General features: G+C 42.3%; 1 protein-coding gene across 1 annotated transcript in view; it reads left to right on the top strand.

The window, feature by feature from the left end:
- Window positions 1-20799, top strand: part of MYZAP (myocardial zonula adherens protein) — a 97081-nt gene that overhangs the window by 42500 nt on the left and 33782 nt on the right. The window lies entirely within an intron of this gene.

Raw genomic sequence — 20799 nt, forward strand, 5'->3', positions numbered from 1 at the left:
TGCCATCACAGGATATTTCTTTGGTGTTCCACTTCTGGAGACATTAGATAAAAAGTACACAATTTACATTAGTACATTAAATATACATGTACTGCATGAAGCTAATGAGGGCAATGTATTGCCATGAGAGTATTATGCCAAAACGGTGTGTATGGGTATCCCTGGGAATGGGAGCTGGATGATAGGGATGCAGTCCGCTTGCCATCATTGACTAGTGAAACACTTAAACAGTAACACATGCTGCCAATAAATGAAACATTAAAAAGGTACTGTGCATACAGTATATACATTTCTACAGTACACGCCCCCCTGTTGGGTTTAAATAGAGACTTGGAGTACTGTATGGGCAGATCTGAGGAAGCCGAGGTGTCTGCGAAACGCGTCATCGCTCTCTACGTCGTCATGCACGCTGGTGGGAAGCCCCACCCAGAGAACCATAAGGGAAGCTGAATCGGAGGGGTACATAGCTTAAAGAGGGTTTACCTACTGGCTGATGTTTTTAATCAGCTTGAAATAAAGTTTTTCAGAAGTTTATTCCAGTCTCCACCTTCATTGAATATAAGATGGAAGCTTTTACAGTTAGAGCAGACTTCAACTGCTCTACACTTGTAAGTGATATTCCTATTTTTACAGCATATCAACCTATCTAATATATGGGGAAAAGATGTATATATAAGTAAAGTGCTACATTGTATATTTGCACATATGGTTGATGCTACAGCTGATATACATTAATAGTTTGTCTTATAGACAGCTCAATTTATTTATTTTTTTGTATTACTATATGTGTTTGAGCTTTTACACATTATAAGGTGCAGCTTTGTATAGCAATTTAAGTGTAATATTTTTTAGCGCCATACTTGTTTTACTCTGTATACATTTCTAAGCACAACTCAAATATTGGAGTTTCACTGATCTAGTGTCATAAATATGCCATTGTAACCACTTGATAGTGACCTTGAGTGTAGTAAGTGGAATGTGTGGAGGGGTTGTACACACATAAGGGAGTTTGCTAGGACAGAATGGCATAAGGTGGCACTAGCTGTTTGGAAAAGGTGCAGATAGTCAGGAGTGAGGAATAAACACAACTGTGGAACGATAAGGGGGAGCCACACGTAGAAATACAGAATGAGAGTGCAATAAGAATAACTACTCTAGCAATGCATACCTGCATTCATACACAATGCACACCCCTTCTGCACTGACACATATACAAATAAGGGAAGAGAAAATGGTTAATAGTGATTTGTCTGTGCAACTACGGTATTTACTGCATATGCTGCAATACTGTGGATGGATAATGAGGAAGTGAAATGTCCCTGTGATATTGTTCCAAGCAGTGGAAATGGGTATTAGCTACCACCAGTAAAACCTACAACTTTTGTCAACTTACTTTTAAAGCAGTTTACAAAACTGACGGAATTCAAAACATGTTCAGCATTATTAGAACTATTGCATGTGACAAGTTACATGTTTGTAACACATAACCCAGAGAGCAGGGTGTCCCGTACTTCCCAATATTTCAATTTGTAAAAAAAAAAAAAAAAAAAAAGACTTTTGCACTTTTGCTTTAAAAGGACATAGACTGCCAGAACGTTTCATGTTACTCATTAAAGTGGTCTGAGTGCACTGTAACTGTCCCTCGCCGCACATGCACATGTGGTATCCCACCCCACCCACCATCGACTGACGTCGGTAAAGGAATCCAACCTTAACTTCAACGCTGGTGTCAGGTAAGTATGAAGAGGGTTATTTAACCCTTTACGTGCCGTGGTAAGGAGAGGGAGGGAGAAGCAGAGGAACCCTTTAATGTTAGGAATACATCTTTGCATTCCAAACACTAAAGGTTTCCTTTAAGGAACTAGCTTGAACGATAGCTGGATGCATGAATACATGATTTACATGATTACAGGATCACTAATTATTTAGTTATTTAGCACATGACTCGAGTATTTTATGTATACAAACTCTGTATACAAACCAGCTCACCAATATACTTGAATGTAATGATGCAATCATTTATGAGCCATTAAATATCCTCATACACACCTATTGCTTTGAGATCCTAATAAAAAGAGACTCGATGTTTTGGCTCCCAAAGATAGAAAGTTAACACAGGTAAGGGCTCTTGAGAGGTGTTTGAATTGTGCACACCTCTAACCACAGAGAGCTGTAAAAACCTAAAACATTGTCACACTCTGTATTCATGCTGGTATTTACATTTACGATGTACTAAATGCGCACATAAACCCTACATTATAGTCTTCCTATGTTCACAAGAAATCCAAGTACTCCTTTAATATTTAATATATAAAAATAATTGCAGAGAAGACCCATACATTTATGAGAGGTGAGTACCATGAATATATTCTTCTTTGTATAGACAAAACATTCTACTGGATTGTACTTCATTTCTATACATTATTTACATAGATATCTGTGGCATTTAAATCCCTCTTAACCTCCCTCCTCTCCAATACAAAACTTTGAACTGCTCCTCTGTATTTCTGTACTGAACTAGTAGCTGGCTCATTCCTTAATTTACATTTCATTCCCTACTGGAAAATGTCAGTCAATGCCTTTTAGTTCTGTTTAGTTTATATGTAAGCATTGTTTCATTCAGAGACAAATTTCAATAGTGTCCTGTACAGTTTTAACCCTAATGAGAATAAATGTAAATATTTTTTTTTTTAAAAACACAGATGCGATGGCGCTCACTCTTCAGATATTATATCAATATTCATGTCTGGGTGGTGACAATACTTAGCCAAGCCACATATAATCCGATATATTGACAAAATATGGCAAGCTCTAATATTTTGCCTTATGGCTTAAGCTCCACCCTTTGTCAAGAATTATCAGGTGTAGGTAAAAAATACACCTGACAGTGGTTATAATTTTTTAATGAACGAAGCTTTTATTAAGCATATTAGATAGCAGTACGTAACATACAATGTAATGTTTTTGAAAGTGGGACGCGCAGGTCCAGTTCAACTGGTTACAGCGGAAGAAATCAAACATGCGATTTAGGTTAGCAGTTCTCTAGAGTGCAAAAGGAGCGTTATCAACCTTATATTTGTTGGTGTATTTGTCAGTTTAGCGGTCGTCTCGTGTCCATTCCAGTGTTGGGCGGTTAAAATAGATGCTAGTTGATGTATGTATTGTGTGTCGTCGGGTAGATTGTGGATGTCGTATCTAATGCGTTAATCTATAGATTTATTGTAGGATGAGGTCAAAATGGTGGGTTGGTGAGGGTGTTAGGAGAGAGAGGGTGGAGGGAGGGGGTGGATCGGCTTCGGACCACCTTTCGGGAGATTGCTTGTGTATTTCCCTCTCTTGGGGGTGCGTTCAGTGTGGGTGGATGAGGGCTCGACAGCCGGGTAGGTATTCCACAGTCCCCTCATGTCCGCACATTACCCCCCGCCCCCGGACTCTTCATTCTTGAATATCTAGTAACCCTCTTGTAGTACACATATAAATGTGTACAAGTTCCTGAGTGTTGGTCTTAGCTTTGATTATCATCCTTCCCCTAGAGTACCAGCTTTGCACAGCATGGTAAGTCCAAGAAATTTTGAAGACCATGCAAGAGATAACAATTACAATTTAATAACCAATTCTCCTTACATAATGTATCTTATAATCGGCATACTAAGCAGATAAAGAGGCATTTATGGTTCTTACTGTAAAACTATTGATTCTTCCAGTTAGTGAAGAAAGAACCCATTGAATCTAAAGGGGAGGCCAAAGTTCCTGTGAGCTGACGTTACATGTAGTAATGTCGTTATACATCCAGGGTCTAAATATGTGCTGACTGATCAATTCTTTAAAAGAATATGCTGATACTATGCAACTAGAACTCAGTTTCTGTTTGTTTCCTTTCATTTATGAATAGCTGTTCATTAAAGGGGAACTAAACCGCATTTTCTCCCGCTAGCGTCAGTAATGCAATCATGATTTGCTTCAATGGCGTATGATTTTGAGTGTTTTTTGAGATGGTTGTGTTTCACGTTCAGTGATGCCACCTGATGACTTGTACGCATGGATTAGGAATGTGCCTCTGATGCAATACCTGCATTGGCTGGACTCCGGTGAGACCCTATTGAAAGACTTTAGGATAGGATTAAAATACTGTGATGGTGGTCACCATTACTGGGATCTTATAAACCCTGCCCTCCCCTCTGGCAGCTATTTTAGGAACTGTTGGCCTCCATTTTCCCCAGGGTTTCTCCACCTTAGGAAGGGATCATATGTGACTGGGTTTGCTGTTGGGAGTTATGGTACTATGGTCTTTTTGTATGTCTGACACCTCTTGTGATTTTTCAGATGTTTCTTATGTCTGTCACACTGTACTTATTATAGGTGCAGGGCGTGTATTATAGTAATAATCTTTGTCACATGTCTTGTGGGCTATCCTGTCCTGCTGTTGATCTCTACCAACTAGGTAGATTTGGCTGTGGACCTATGCAGCGCCACCTGTAGGTTGTGAATGATCTTGCATGCCTGTACAGCACCACCTGTTGGTTGTAAAGATCTTTAAACCGTTATGAGCACTATCTGAATAGCAAGGTTTGTTCATTTGCATGTGCAGGTAGATTGCATATTACGGTTTATGCAGGCGGGGATGCATTTCTTGTCAGTGTTTGTATTGTATTGTATTATATGAGTGCCTGTATGATTCCTCATATGAATATGTTTTGTGTATGTAATATAGTGTGTTGACATAAGGGTAATGTACAAAGGCACTTGTGGCTCTTAGGCCTAGCTCATTCTTAACACATCAGAGACCCGTGCAGCCAGCCAACAGGTCTGAAAACTCTGTTACTGGAATCCCCAAACAATGTAGACACTACAGTTAGCCTAAGTGGATAGGGGCTGGTCCTCAGTGTAAACTAAGTATTGTCATTGGTAACTGTGTGTACTGTCAGCTTTATTTGGGGATTCTATTAACAGAGTTTTTGGACCTGTTGGCTGGCTGCGCTGGCCCCTGAGCCCAGGGATGTTCTAAGAAAAAACTAGGCCTGAGAGCCACAAGTGCCTCTGTAAAGGCAGTGGTTGGACGCAGCACAGGCAGAAGTGTCGATACCTGCCTGGGAGGGAACAGAAGAAGAGGCAGAGGGGACATCCAGAGGAAAGAGAGCTATAACATCTGCAGCCTAACCTGGTGGAAGAGGGTCCTCAGAGACCTCAGTCAAGCTTTGGTGACCGGTTCTCAAGTCCTCCCAAGTTCCCTGGTAGCAGCAAGGAAGCTGACATGATGGAGGTGCTCAGTAATAATCACATAATCGAATTGGCCAGTAATAAGCACAATTGTACAGTCCTCGCAGAAGCACCATGGATTGAGTTGAGTATCCCTGGACATTATTTAAAAATATGTTCTAATTCACTTATCTGGTTTACTTCTCTGACTATGTGTCAGGATCGGGACAGGGATCCAACACGCAGAGTACAAAGAGAGGAAAGGTACGTATACCGGGCCTTAGAATGGCCGGACTAACGTACCGAGAGTAATAGAGAATAGTCAGAGACAAGCCGAGGTCGAGGGAACGAGAAGACAGAATAGTACAACGAGCCGAGTCAAAACCAATAGAGCAAACAAGAATACCAGAGCGCTGAGTGACTAGACAAGCTAGAACCACGACAGGGCAATGAGCTGAAGTGAGAAGTAAGCTTAAATACCCTGGCTCTGGATGGTAATCACGCCTCTGACAAGTACCGATTGGATATCGGAGACTTGAGTGACAGGTCGCTCGTGATAGCGTCATGACGTCACGTATTGAGCGTCCTGCTAGAAAAGGACGTGGATTCCTCGCGGCCGGTGTTTAAGTGACTGGATGAACCGCGAGGAACGGAGGAAACAGCTCGCCTGGACGGATAAACCACCAAGTCTCTACCTCCCTTAGAGGTAGAGGCCTCAGGTACCCTGACAGTACCCCCCCTCTCAGATACGCCCACCGGGCGGAATGAACCGGGGCGAGATGGGAAGCGGAGGTGAAATGCTCTGCGAAGGCGAGAAGCATGAACGTCCTCCTGAGGTACCCAACTCCTCTCCTCAGGACCATATCCCCTCCAGTTGACCAGATATTGCAATTTTCCCCTTGAAATTCTGGAGTCAATGATGGAGCTGACCTCGTACTCCTCCCGACCCTCCACCTGAACAGGACGAGGTGAGGAGGCCTTAGAGGAGAATTTGTTGCAAATAAGAGGTTTCAACAAGGAGACATGAAAGGAGTTAGGAATGCGTAAGGCAGGTGGCAGAGCAAGGCGATACGCAACCGGATTGATACGAGTGAGAACCCTGTAAGGACCTATGTAACGAGGAGCAAATTTCATAGATGGAACTTTTAGGCGAATATTCTTGGTACTCAACCATACCCTATCCCCAGGAACAAAAACAGGAGCCGCTCTTCTATGCTTGTCAGCGTGTTTCTTGAACAGCGAGGAACTATGTAATAGAATTTGCCGAGTCTGATCCCATAATTTCTTCAGGTTGGCGACATGATCATCAACCGACGGTATCCCCTGAGAAGAGGAAACCGAAGGAAAAATCGAAGGATGAAAGCCATAGTTCATGAAGAAAGGGCTAGAGCGAGTTGAATCGCAAACAAGGTTATTGTGTGCGAACTCCGCCCAAGGAATCAGACCGACCCAATCGTCCTGGTGTTCGGAAACAAAGCAACGTAGATACTGTTCGATCTTTTGATTAGTACGTTCAGCAGCTCCGTTAGACTGAGGGTGATAGGCAGAGGAGAAGTTCAATTTGATGCCCATTTGAGAACAAAAGGATCTCCAGAAACGTGAGACAAATTGAGAACCTCTATCAGAAACAATCTCTGAAGGAATCCCATGTAGGCGAAAAACCTCTCTCGCAAAAATCTCCGCCAATTCAGGAGAAGTCGGAAGTTTAGGTAATGGCACGAAATGGGCCATCTTAGTAAATCTATCCACCACCGTGAGAATAACAGTCTGTCTCTTGGAAGCAGGCAAATCAACGATAAAGTCTATGGACAAACAGGACCAAGGTTTCTCAGGAATGTCCAAGGGGTGTAACAGACCACATGGAGATGCATGAAGTAGTTTAGTCTTGGCACAAGTCTCACAAGCTGCGACGAACTCCTCAATATCTTTTCGAAGTGAAGGCCACCAGAAATCCTTGGATATCAGAGAGTATGTCTTGCGAATACCAGGATGACCAGCTATTTTACTTTCGTGAAAGCATTGTAAGAGCTCCAGTTGAAGTTCAGGAGGAACAAAGTTTCTTCCCTCAGGAGTGTTTCCAGGAGCTAGATGTTGTGACTTCAAGATCTGGTCAAGTAGCGGAGAATGAATTTTGAGACTGGTATTAGCAATAATATTGCATTTGGGTACAATGGAGGACAACAGTGGTTCAACTGAGGCAGAGGGCTCATATTGGCGAGATAGCGCATCGGCTTTAGAATTCTTTGACCCAGGTCTGTAAGTCAGAACGTAATTGAAATGGGTAAGAAACAACGACCAACGAGCCTGCCTGGAGGACAGACGTTTGGCCTCTCCGATATAAGACAAGTTTTTGTGGTCTGTCAGAATGGTAACAGGATGTAAAGTACCTTCCAATAAATGTCTCCACTCTTTCAAAGCCTTGATAACCGCTAGTAATTCTCTGTCACCAATGTCATACCTGCTCTCAGTACCGGTCAATTTTTTAGAGAAAAATCCACATGGATGTAATGGTTTATCAACACCCAACCTTTGAGATAGGACAGCACCTAAACCAGTCTCTGATGCGTCTACCTCAAGTAAAAAAGGCAGAGAAGTGTCGGGGTGAACTAAAATTGGAGCGGAAGCGAAAAGCTCCTTGAGAGTTTTGAACGCCAGGAGAGCTTCAGTAGTCCAATTCTTAGTATCAGCCCCCTGTTTGGTCATGTTAGTGATAGGTGCGATAATGGAAGAATAGCCCTTAATAAAGCGCCTATAATAATTAGAAAAACCAATAAATCTCTGTACGGCTTTAAGACCTTTGGGTAAGGGCCACTCTAGAATGGATTGGAGCTTATCCGGATCCATCTTAAATCCCTCCCCAGAGATCACATAGCCGAGAAAGGTTACCTGGGTTTGATCAAAGCTACATTTCTCCAACTTGCAGTACAAGCCATGCTGGAGAAGCTTGTGCAAAACCCTCCTGACTTGCTTGTGATGAATCTCAATGTCACTAGAATGAATGAGTATATCATCTAGGTATACAATGACGCAATCTTGCTGAAATTCCCTAAGAACCTCATTTATCAGATCCTGGAATACAGCTGGTGCATTGCATAACCCAAAAGGCATAACAGTATATTCATAGTGACCATATCGAGTATTGAATGCCGTCATCCACTCATGTCCCTGCTGGATTCTCACCAAGTTATATGCCCCTCTGAGGTCTAACTTGGTGAAAATTGTAGAGCCCTTCAAACGATCGAAGAGTTCGGTAATCAAGGGGATTGGATAGGCATTTTTAATGGTTATCTTATTTAGGCCTCGATAATCAATACAAGGCCTCAGAGAACCATCCTTCTTTTTAACAAAAAAAAATCCAGCCCCGGCAGGGGAGGAGGACCTTCTAATGAATCCCTTGTCTAAATTTTCGTGAATATACTCCTCTAGAACTGAGTTCTCTTTCGTAGATAACGGGTATACATGACCTCTGGGCGGCATGGTACCAGGGAGTAGGTTAATTTTGCAATCAAAGGACCTGTGTGGGGGTAAGGTATCGGCTTTCTTTTTGTCAAATACAGCCTTTAAATCTAGATACTGAGACGGAATTTGTGTCTCTGTAGGATTATCAGAGTTAGCCGCTGTATTGGTTAAGCCGAGAGGTGAGACTTTCCGCAAGCATTTCTCTTGACAATTCTGTCCCCACGAAACTATCTCCCCTGACTCCCAATTAATAATAGGGTTATGTCTCCTCAACCAGGAGTACCCCAGCACTATGGGAATAGACGGAGAAGAAATGAGCAGTAAGGATATGTCTTCTCTATGTAGGATGCCAACAGTTAAGTTAATCGGTATGGTCTCATGGAAAATAACAGGCTCAAGTAACGGTCTACCATCGATGGCCTCAACGGCCAGTGGTGTCTCTTTTAACTGGGATGGAATAGCATGCTTGGCAGCAAAACCCTGATCTATAAAGCTCTCAGCAGCTCCAGAATCGATTAGTGCCATAGTCTTAACTACTCCCTTCTCCCACTTTAAAGAAACGGGTAACAGAAGCCTGAGCTCTTTGTAGTTGTGAATAGAGGACAAAGTAGAAACACCCAAGGCCTGTCCTCTAGAGGAACTTAGGTGCGAGCGTTTCCCGAACGATTGGGACAGTTTAGGCGTAAATGACCCCTGACTCCACAATACATACATAAGCCCTCCCTTCTCCTGTACTGTCTCTCACTCTCTGTGAGATGAGTACTGCCTATCTGCATAGGTTCAGGAATACGTAAGTCCTCGAACTCAGAAATTTGAAAGGTAGGCGCTAGTTTAAAGGAGGGTCTACGGGTCCTATCTCGAGTGTTCAGCCTCTCTCTTAAGCGTTCATCAATACGAGATATAAAAGAAATTAAATCCTCCAAATTTTCAGGGAGTTCTCTAGTAGCGACCTCGTCAAGAATTACCTCTGATAACCCATTCAGAAACACATCTATATAAGCCTGTTCGTTCCACTTAACTTCTGCCGCCAAGGACCTGAACTCTAGTGCATAATCCACAAGTGTTCGATTGTCTTGTCTAAGGCGCAACAGTAATCTAGCTGCATTGACCTTCCTACCAGGGGGGTCAAAAGTTCTTCTAAACGCAGCTACAAAGGCATTATAATTATAGACTAGTGGGTTATCATTCTCCCATAAAGGATTGGCCCTTCTCAAAGCTTTTTCAATGAGTAGAGTGATAATAAATCCAACCTTCGCTCTATCAGTAGGATAAGAGCGGGGTTGTAATTCGAAATGGATGCTAATCTGGTTTAGAAAGCCACGACACTTCTCCGGTGACCCGCCATAACGTACTGGTGGGGTAATACGGGAAGAAGCACCTACAGTGGCTACCTCTAGACCTGAGACTGCAGGAGAAATAGAAGGAGTACGTGTCTCCTCAGGTGGATTACTAGCACGGGACAAAAGTGCCTGTAGTGCCAAAGCCATCTGATCCATCCTATGCTCCATGGCGTCAAACCTGGGATCCGAAGAACCAAGCTGACTGTTTGTACCTGCAGGATCCATTGGCCCTGTCGTAATGTCAGGATCGGGACAGGGATCCAACACGCAGAGTACAAAGAGAGGAAAGGTACGTATACCGGGCCTTAGAATGGCCGGACTAACGTACCGAGAGTAATAGAGAATAGTCAGAGACAAGCCGAGGTCGAGGGAACGAGAAGACAGAATAGTACAACGAGCCGAGTCAAAACCAATAGAGCAAACAAGAATACCAGAGCGCTGAGTGACTAGACAAGCTAGAACCACGACAGGGCAATGAGCTGAAGTGAGAAGTAAGCTTAAATACCCTGGCTCTGGATGGTAATCACGCCTCTGACAAGTACCGATTGGATATCGGAGACTTGAGTGACAGGTCGCTCGTGATAGCGTCATGACGTCACGTATTGAGCGTCCTGCTAGAAAAGGACGTGGATTCCTCGCGGCCGGTGTTTAAGTGACTGGATGAACCGCGAGGAACGGAGGAAACAGCTCGCCTGGACGGATAAACCACCAAGTCTCTACCTCCCTTAGAGGTAGAGGCCTCAGGTACCCTGACACTATGCAACAGAACAGACATATAATCTTATAATACAATTTTGCAAAAGAACCCCAACAAATATAATGATCTCAAATCCTATCTGCACTCTGTTTTTGTTTTGTTTTGTAGATCGACCATGTTAAAAACACAGTAAATTAGTTCTAAATTGATGTATAGTAACACCTATTTTATTTCTGGAATAAAATGGGCTGTAACATAATGAATAGTTCTAAAATTGTTGTAGGAGACTCATCATCTTATTTTTGGCAAGTGACTCGAAAGACAGCCTTAACATTTTTCTTCTGTATATTTATAGCCATATTTCATAAGAAGCACATGTAATTACAAGGCCATCATTACCTCTAATTCCTGTTTAAATGTGTTACATTGTTGGTCATTGCTGGTATGCATACTCACTTTCATACAGATCTATAAAAGATGTTGTTCGTTATCGACTAAATATATTTGTTTCATGAAAAATATATTCTCTTGTGTTTATAACAGTCAAATATAAATATATTTTATTTATCTAGTACACCACCGTCCCTGACCTTGTATCTGCCTCGCTATATAGGAGCTTCCAGAACAACATATGAAGTGGATAACTTATATTAGTTTATGAATAATGTAGGCCAAACACACCATTATTACATTCGTGAAAGCCTTATAACAGCTCTTACTGTCAAGGCAACCTGATATGATATTTCAATATTTATATTAAATAGAAATTCAAATTCTGTATTTAAAACTTTGATCGACAAAATATATGTTAAATATTGAAAAGAACAGTAAAAGTGCCATAATGATTTTTATTTATGTATTTATTTTGTTGTTTTGATTTTTTTTTTCTTTTTAAAATGTTTATGAAATCCATCGTTTTTGGCTCTCTTTTTCCGTGTGTCAAGAGAAGAGGTGCGTACACAGTCTGTGCATATTTGAAACAGATTTTATTTCTGCTTCTGGCATACTATCTACCAATGTGTGGCAGTGGTGCCAGGTGTTTGGTTGAAATCTAGTGGTAATTCTTTTGAATAATTTCTAGCTTGGGTAGGCAACCTTTGTCACTCCAGATTTTGTGGAGTATATCTCCCATACTGCTCTTACAGCCATAATGCTTGCAAAGCCTCAAGGAAGATGTAGTCGACAAGACAAGTGTCAAAGGTCACCTACCATTGTGCTATTACAGTTTGGACCTATGACATGTGCATATAAGACGGGTACCACCCACAAGGAGAATCCAGAACTAAATTACCAATTACCAAACCTTCTGCACCAAAATTAGAGGAACTTCAAGGATCTTTTTGGCCTTCTTGTGGCTTCGTCTGTAAGGTATAGCTGATGTTACTATTGGTACAGTGAACAACAGATTACCTTATAGGTCAAGGGAAATCTAACTATACGCAAACCAGCAAAAGCAAAGTGTAGAAGACCATGAGAATGGTCAAAAACCCAATTAGATTTTCGTTAAATAAATAAAATAAAAAGATTTAGGTAATTTATGCCATTACACAGGGTACCTATACCATTAACTGACCCAAACACAATGGCAGTACAGTAATAAAATAGCAGGTAGGTAACCTCTGCATGAGAGCTAGAGCAACCCCAGAAAATTGGCTTGTCTTCTTCTGCTTGAGGTACACTGCACCCCTCTGTGCGCCTTTACCAGTGTACCTCCATACTTTAAAGATATTGAATCATCGTAAACTGATTTCAATCTCGGTTCCCAGTTTCCCTGCAGAATGTGTCTGTGTGCATGACAAAACGTGCAGGAGATTATTGTGTAGCTAAAATTTGTAGCTTCGATTGCTTTGCAATATTTCTAGAATGGGAGTAGAATAGAGTGTGGTTTTAAAAGCATATATTTTCATGGGTGGAGATAGTCACTGCCCATTATGTAACATTAATGGTTTTATGTAATCAGCTTGTCGTGTTTGTGCGGAATGTGGACATATCAATCCCTGTGAAAAATGCATAATGACTCATGTACTCAAGGTAGAAGGTGGCTGATATATTGAATTCAGTGCAAGGAGTTACAATGCCTGGATCATTTTGCATTTTTTTTTCCACTCATGAAATGGGGTTTGCCAGTCTCAAGTCCGGATTTGCACCTTGGATTTTCACTATAGTGGAGTGTGAACTTTGTCTACCTTTGTAACATGTCAATCCCTGTGACATAATTCTGTATTTGGAATGGTGCCACATCACATGGACTAGATTAGGCTCAGTACCAACAAGCCAGAGTAGTTTGGTATGCTGGCATTTCAAAGAAAATTAATAATACACTCTATTTCTCTATTTGTATTGTGCGCCTTCTTTACAATTCATAAAATACCTTTTAGTTCAGAGAGGATAAACTCATAATGTTCATGTTTTTAATCTATTTGTAAGGCATGTAATGCATTGTTTGCTGAAGCTCAGGAGCTAGGGTGACAAAAATATTGTGTCAGTGTTTAAGCAACTAGCGCATTTACTACCAGAATAGAGTATAAACTTTTCTACCTTAACGTTTTTCGCAGAACAAGGTTTAGTACATATTGCCTCTCTTATCTTAATTTATATAGTATGAATGATTGCCAGACTGTAGAATAATTCATTTGTTTTTCCAGAAGGACCTGGCCAGTGATTTATTGCCTTCAAGTGTGCTGAAAATGTTAGCTCACCCCCAGCTTTCAAACAGTAAAGGAAGTTTCAATGGATCATATCATTTTTATTTATCTATTTTGTCACACCTATTGTGTGTCAGAAAATGTTTTGCCGTTATACTAACATTCTAACATTTCAGACCCTGTGTAAAATATTGAAAATAATAAAAAAAAAACACTATTGGGATTTACACTTGGTGTGTTTCCCTTCCTTTTCCATTTTTCTATTGCTAATAACAGCTGCCACCACAGATTCCTACCACTCGCATATTCGTGGCTTGCTGGTAAAGTGTACTTTACCCAGTGTGGCAGGTAGCAATTGGCAAGTAGCAGCTAGCCAGTAAAAAGTAGCAGCGGGGTTAGAAGACTTTTTTTGTTTTAATAGGATGTATAGGTATTTAGCTATTGTTAACTACTTTCCACTAGGCCAGGCTGGTGCTAAGCTTTTTGGATTATTGGTAGCCAGTAATGTGTAGCAATAGTATTGCAAACCATTTGGAAACCAGACCAGAAGTAGAGGACAGCGGCTCCCGTAGAAAATAATGGGACCCATTAGCTGCTATTTAGTGATTGGCTTTTAGTAGTGGCAACCGGTAACTCCCCTGCCACTATTGTTCAAAATTGTGCAGTTGTTAAAGAGCTGTTATTTGCATTTACATGCTAATGAGTGCTGTCTGGTCAATAAACAAGCCAGAAATTATGGAACATAGTATAGAAAGATAAAAAAGAAGAAGAGGAAAAAATAAAAGGAAGGAAGAAAAGCAAAGATCAAAGGGTCCAACCCAAACCCTGCACACAACGACTTGCAATAAGTATCTCAGAATATCAGATACCAAAGTCCTCACTTGGTACCACTGCCTCCTCTACAGTGCCCCTCTATATACTCCAACCTGGGTGCCCAAGTAAAGACAAATTTAAAACTTTTATTGTATAAAGAGGCTTCCATCGTTTTCAACCCTGTCTAACCGCTGCCTGACCCTAGGAACCCCATTACGTTGCTAGAGGACAGAGCTGAAGAACTTGGTGGCATTAAGGAAATGTCTGAAGGAGGTACCATGTAGTATGTCTCAGGCCAAGAGGTAGGGGCCTCCTCCAGAACCGCCCCCATCTTGGAATGAAGCTCACAACAAAATTGGGCGAGCTTGGGAAAGTCTCACATAATATTTAGTCAATCTGACCCCCATCCACATCTGGGAGAAGGATCAAGTAGCATTCTGTGAAGGGAAACGCAACTCCCTATTTAGTGCAGAGAGCAATAATCTGATGGACATTTGCAAACAAAAATTTGCAAAAAGTTACAATAATATGTTATCTATTATGTAAGCTGGATAAAGATAATCATTAACAAAGTAAAGTAGGAAGTGGATAAACATCTGTGAAGAATGTGGGAACCTGAATCTTTATTAGCAGCAACGCAAGATCCCAGGAGATTGTTGTATAGGCCAGCTCAATGCCCTGACTCTATAAGAATCACGTTCTCTGGAAGGAAACAAGAATCTTCTTCAGCTGCGCTTTGTTGTTTTGCTAAATTAGGATTTGATACGCTGAAACCTAGCAGGTTAATGTGTGCATTCAGTGTCAGCGTTAGTTAAACTGTTTGAGTTTACTGGAAATAAATGTTTAAGCACAGTTAAAGGAACATTATAGGGTCAGGAACACAAACATGTATTCCTGACCCTATAGTGTGTAATCCACCATTTAGGTGACTTGCCCCCCCCCTCCACTTAAAAGGAATTAAAACTCACCTTAATTCCAGCACTGCGCGGGTCCGCCGGCGCTAGCTCTGCCCCTTTGGTAACTTCAGAATTGCCGATTTTTAGCCAATCCCATGGGGAAAGCATTGGGTTGGCTGAAATCGGCAAGGGGGCGATCGGCAAAACACTCCCCATAGTTAGGCACAGACAAAATAACGTACCTGTTATCCAGCGCGGTGACAGTCACCTCGCAGCAGATAATCAGGATTGATAATGTGTGGTCCAATCAGATACTTCTCATAGAGAAGCATTGTGGGACTATGGCACATTTGCAGCAATCAAAAGAAAACAAGAGGATAATTATCAAGTCTGTGTTTATATACAAGGCAGTATTTGCTATATCTATTAATGTCTGATTAATGCACCTTCTCCCTATCAATCTGGAAGATGGCAAAGGAAAGAGGCATTTAAACAATCTGAGGGCTGTACTTCTTTGTATCTAGTGGAGAAGCAGGTGGGCTCTACATCAAGTAGCACAAAGCTATTCTCTTGTTATCTCAGTGTCGGATAATGTTAACTTATAAACTTCCATAAGTACATCTTCCCACTCCCTGATATGTTCAATTTTCTTTGTTTACAGAGTTACAACACATTTAAAATTTAACCTGGACTATTAAAAGCAGATTTTATGTTACACTGGGCTTTTTAACCATTACCAACCCTCATTCCAACACTGCCATTTGCGTTTTTCTGGATCTGTTATTGTGGTCTACTTCTCATTTAGCGAATACTTGTGATGCTTGGTGTTGGCTTCTGTTCATTGACCTGCAATTGTATTCTGATAATATTAAACATTAATTTATTGGCTAATTATAGAATTCTTCATATTATTACAGATATATACTTTTCTTCTCCTATTTCTGTCAATGTCAGCCAAATTGTGTTTGTAGACATATTCGGTGATACTGATGATGTGATTGTGACGTGGCGCAAAATCTTAGTAGAACACAAATATTTGTCTTCAAGTCACATGTATAATATACATTGGACAAATCTGACAAGTTCCTGATGTTAATGTTTTGGGTTTCATTCAAGTTATAGCCAGATTTATATAGAGAGTAGGGTGTGCTGTAATGGTTATGGTGCCAGGAGTGCCCTATTGCCCCACCCTCATTGTAAGTAGACAATTTTTTTTTTTTTTTAGAACAGTTTGACTTCTTACCCCGGGTCCTCCAGGTCTTACTACTCCCCACCACCACTACAGCAGACAGAGAGAGGCTGTTGTGTTTTATGGGTCTTGGGTTGTTCCTTTAAGGACCTGTACAGTAACACTGAACTGAATGTCATAGTCATAGCATTATTTACTTTTATAACCTGTAAAATGAAAGTCAGCTTTTGGCTTGCTTGCGTCCTGTACCAAGCCGCAGTAAATCCTATAATCTCCTGACCTGCAGCAGTTGGCATAGAAAGGATTTACAGTGTTTACCAGAGTGCAAAGTTTTTTGTATCTATATACTTAAAGGGAAAGTATGTGTATATATAACTTGTTAATGCAACTCATCAGCTTGAGGTTGGTTTCTGGCTTGCTACGGAGTCTTGGCGTTACTTGTAAAGTACAATAACGAAACAGCTGTCTATGAGTGGTTCACTGGCTTTGCTCCTCTTCCTGAATTGTTTCAAAGCTGTTGTATACAGCAGACATATACTCCAAGGAATCCATGTTTAAAGTAAAATCATGAGGCAAAAATTTGTTTTTTTTGTTGAGCTCATTTGCATACGCCTACCCAGAATCCCTTGCACTCGTAAGAGCAGTGTTAAAGTGAGATTTCTGTGGGAAAAGCCTTATGGCTTGACTGGTGTGTGTATTTGTGTTTGTGAAAGGGTTACCATCCACACTGTTTCCCTACCACAACTCCTTTGGTATTTGTATGTGTAAATATGTATATGTATATGTGTGTGTAGTATATTGGCTGTATATATGTGTCTTCTAGAACCTGTTGGATTTAACTAAAAAGTTACAAACAAGTGACCATCATACTGCTTTATGTGATATAAATCGTCGAGTTGAACACTCAATGTTGCTGCTCCTGCTTCTGTTACATGAAGGGATCCTGTGATATTCTAAAATATAATATGTTTATTAGGTTTATTAGCAATTTATTTACAATGAATCTGAGACCTTGGATTTTGGCACAGCCTGGTTAGTACACCACCAGCCATCTTATATAGGTGGGTGGAGAGAAACATTTTCCCCGTATTATTTTGAGTGTCTGGGAGACTTCCTGGTCTAGCAGTTATTTTACATTGGTGGCATTTCATATAGCAATTCCATACCACAACACAATGGGATGGAGGGAATATATAAGGGCATGAGAGCTTCCTGCTTAATATATGGACCCCAAACGCAGATCTGGAAGGAGTGAGTCACTACAGACCTCTTGGAGAAGTCGATTAAATCTGAGGGGCAACACCCACAGTCTTTGTGACTGCGTTGGCTAGGTTACCAATGTATGATACCAGATTACATGGTAATGGTTTTAAAATCTTATTATTATTTATCTTGAATGTCTCTAGACAGCAGTGTATTTTGTTGATTTTAGTAAGCTAAACAAAGCCACACCAAGACATTGTGTATTTTATAGTCATTAACCATGTCCTTTGTAGTTTACCGATGTCTATTTAACAAAGCTGATGTTTGTTTATATTGACCTTCTGGATATGTGAACAATTAGTATTTTGTATATTTGCAATCTGCAGACATTACTTGGTTTATTTAGAAAAACAATACAACAGACATGCAATGTACTCGGTTTTATGGCCTTTAAAGAATGGAAATAGGTGTGTAACATTACTAATGTTAGTTTTCCAGTGGTTAGAACGTTTAAAACAGAGGTGGACCATTGGGGACTGAAGACACAGACACTGACACACCCATTGTTTACAAACTGGATGAAAGGTTATACTGTATTAATATGTATTAATTACAGACTGGGAAGTACACCAAACCATAATCACTAGGTCGTGTTTACAAGACGCCTCTCCTGTACAACATTTGTTCAATTTTTACAATGTTCTTTTCTAATGTCTGTTTATTATTATTTATTTTTTTATTAACTTCTTCATTATCAGCCATATGTATACATATAGTTAGTATTGCACTGCAAATGAGCTTTTTAATAAATCGACTAGTATTTCTGCAAAGAGGTCCAAAGCAATCCTTTCAGATGCCAGGCTACGAAAGTATAAATATGAAAACCGAAAACAAATGGTGATAAATTACGCAATGAGAAAGCAAGTGAAAAAATATTCAAGACTAATTAACTCCATGACTACTTAATACTTGACTGTTTTATTCAGCCAACAAACACCTAGTAACAATTTTGAAATTACGTCTTTCTAAAACCTGAGGAAGACCACGAAGTCTAAACTGTAGTGGCAGAATTCATGTGTTTTATACATTAGTGGTTATACAGATATTGGATGGAGACCTGTAAACTTTAATCATTGGATGTGTGCTGGGTGTCATGTTGTTTGGGCACTGATGACTGGACAGTTCCAGTGGCTTAAAAAGGCTCTCTCACCCCCCACCTTCACTCCCCTGCAGGGGCGGACTGAGAACCCTCAGGGCCCCCGGGCAAAATAAATCAAGGGCCCCCTTACAGGCCCCACCCATGCTCCGCAGCAAGCGCCACCCATGTCCCGCCTCCATGCACCGCCTCCAGCCACACCCTACACAATCTTTAGACACAAGGAACAAAAGTGCAATAATCCCTTCAAAGCCCCAGTAGAGACTACAATTGAGGGCTAATGGGCCATGGAAGGGGGTCTTTCTAGCAGAGGCTATCTCAGTGTCCTTTAGAGAGTGTGTTAGAAAGAATCCCCTCCAGGCCCTATTAGAGACTACAATGGAGTCTAATAGGCTTGGAAAGGGGGTCTTTCTAACAGAGGCCATCTCAGTGTCCCTGCTGGAAACAGTCGCCTCCAGGCCCCAGTAGAGATTACAATTGAGGGCTAATGGGCCATGGAGGGGGGGAGCATTCTAGCAGAGGCTATCTCAGTGTCCTTTAGAGAGAGTGTGTTAGAAAGAATTTCCTCCAGGTCCCATTAGAGACTACAATGGAGTCTAATGGGGCCTGGAGGGGGGTCTCTCCAACACACTGGTTCCTATTCACAATATAGCAACACAACATAGCTCGCTGATACCTAGGCCAAGTTGGCTCCTCTTACCTTAATTACTGTTGCTGGCTGGCAGTCTGTGGGCTTGCTGGAAGGCTGTGGGCTTACTGGCTGCGGCTGTCAGGCTGTGGGCTTGCTGGCAGGCTGTGGGCTTGCTGGCTACTGCTGGCAGGCTGTGGGCTTGCTGGCTGCGGCTGGCAGGCTGTTGGCTACTGCCGGCAGGCTGTGGGCTTGCTGGCTGCGGCTGGCAGGCTGTTGGCTTGCTGGCTGCGGCTGGCAGGCTGTGGCTTGCTGGTTGGCAGGCTGTGGCTTGCTGGCTGCGGTTGGCAGGCTGTGGGCTTGCTGGCTGTAAGCCTAACTGGTGGCCTGTGGGCTGGCTGGCCGGCCTATGGGCTGGCTGGCCGGCCTGTGGGCTGGCTGGCTTGCTGGCTACTGGGGCACTCGTAGATTATTTAAAGAAATAATCCATGCACAATAACCACTACTGCTCTGTGTAGTCGTTATGGTGCCAGGAGGGCCGGGCCCCCCTTTCAGAGTAAGTAGTCAAACCGTTTAAGAACAGTTTGACAACTTACCTGGGGTCTGCTGGGATATGAGGCTGTAGTAGGGTATAGGAGCAGTGGTGCAATGTGTAAGGGGTGCAGTGTGTGTGAAAGGTTCAGTGTGTGTGAGGGGGTGTAGTGTGTGAATGTGTAGGGTGTGTGGGGCAATGTGTGTATGAGGGGGCTGTGTATGTGTGTGGCAATGTTAGTATGGGGGGCTGTGTGTGTATGGGTGGGCAGTGTATGTGTGTGTGTGTGTGTGTGTGAGGCAATGTGTGTAAATGTGTATGGTGTGTGTATGGGGGGCAGTGTGTGAATGTGTATGGTGTGTGGGGGTCCTCTATTCCTCCCTCCCCTGCAGGCTGCCCGCCCTTCTCTTACTCCCCCCTCACTCTCTTCTTACCCCCCTTCTTACTCTCCCCCTCTTCTTACTCCCCCCTCCCCTTCTTCTTACTCCCACCTCTTCTTACTCCCCTCCCCCCTTTTCTTACCCCCTCCCCCCTCTTCTTACCCCCCTCCCCTCTCTTCTTACTCTTCCCTCCCCCTCTTCTTACTCACCCCCTCCCTCTTTCTTCTCATCCCCCCTCCCTCTTTCTTCTCATCCCCCCTCCCTCTTTCTTCTCGTTCCCCCCTCTTTCTTCTCGATCCCCCCCTCCCTCTTTCTTCTCATCCCCCCCTCCCTCTTTCTTCTCATCCCCCCTCCCTCTTTCTTCTCATCCCCCCTCCCTCTTTCTTCTCATCCCCCCCTCCCTCTTTCTTCTCATCCCACCCTCCCTCTTTCTTCTCATCCCCCCTCCCTCTTTCTTCTTATCCCCCCCCCCCTCTTTCTTCTCACCCCCTCCCTCCTTCTTCTCACCTCCCCTCCTCTGTAGCGTGGCCGAGCTGCTGTGTGGTCCGCGGTGCCCGGCCGGAGTGACAGGAAGGTGCACACTGAGCACCTTCCTATCACTCCGGCCGGGCACCGACCGCACAGCAGCTCGGCCACGCTACAGAGGAGGGGAGGTGAGAAGCTGC

Source organism: Pelobates fuscus, chromosome 3 (genome assembly GCF_036172605.1).
Source record: "Pelobates fuscus isolate aPelFus1 chromosome 3, aPelFus1.pri, whole genome shotgun sequence".
NCBI classification, from domain to species: domain Eukaryota; kingdom Metazoa; phylum Chordata; class Amphibia; order Anura; family Pelobatidae; genus Pelobates; species Pelobates fuscus.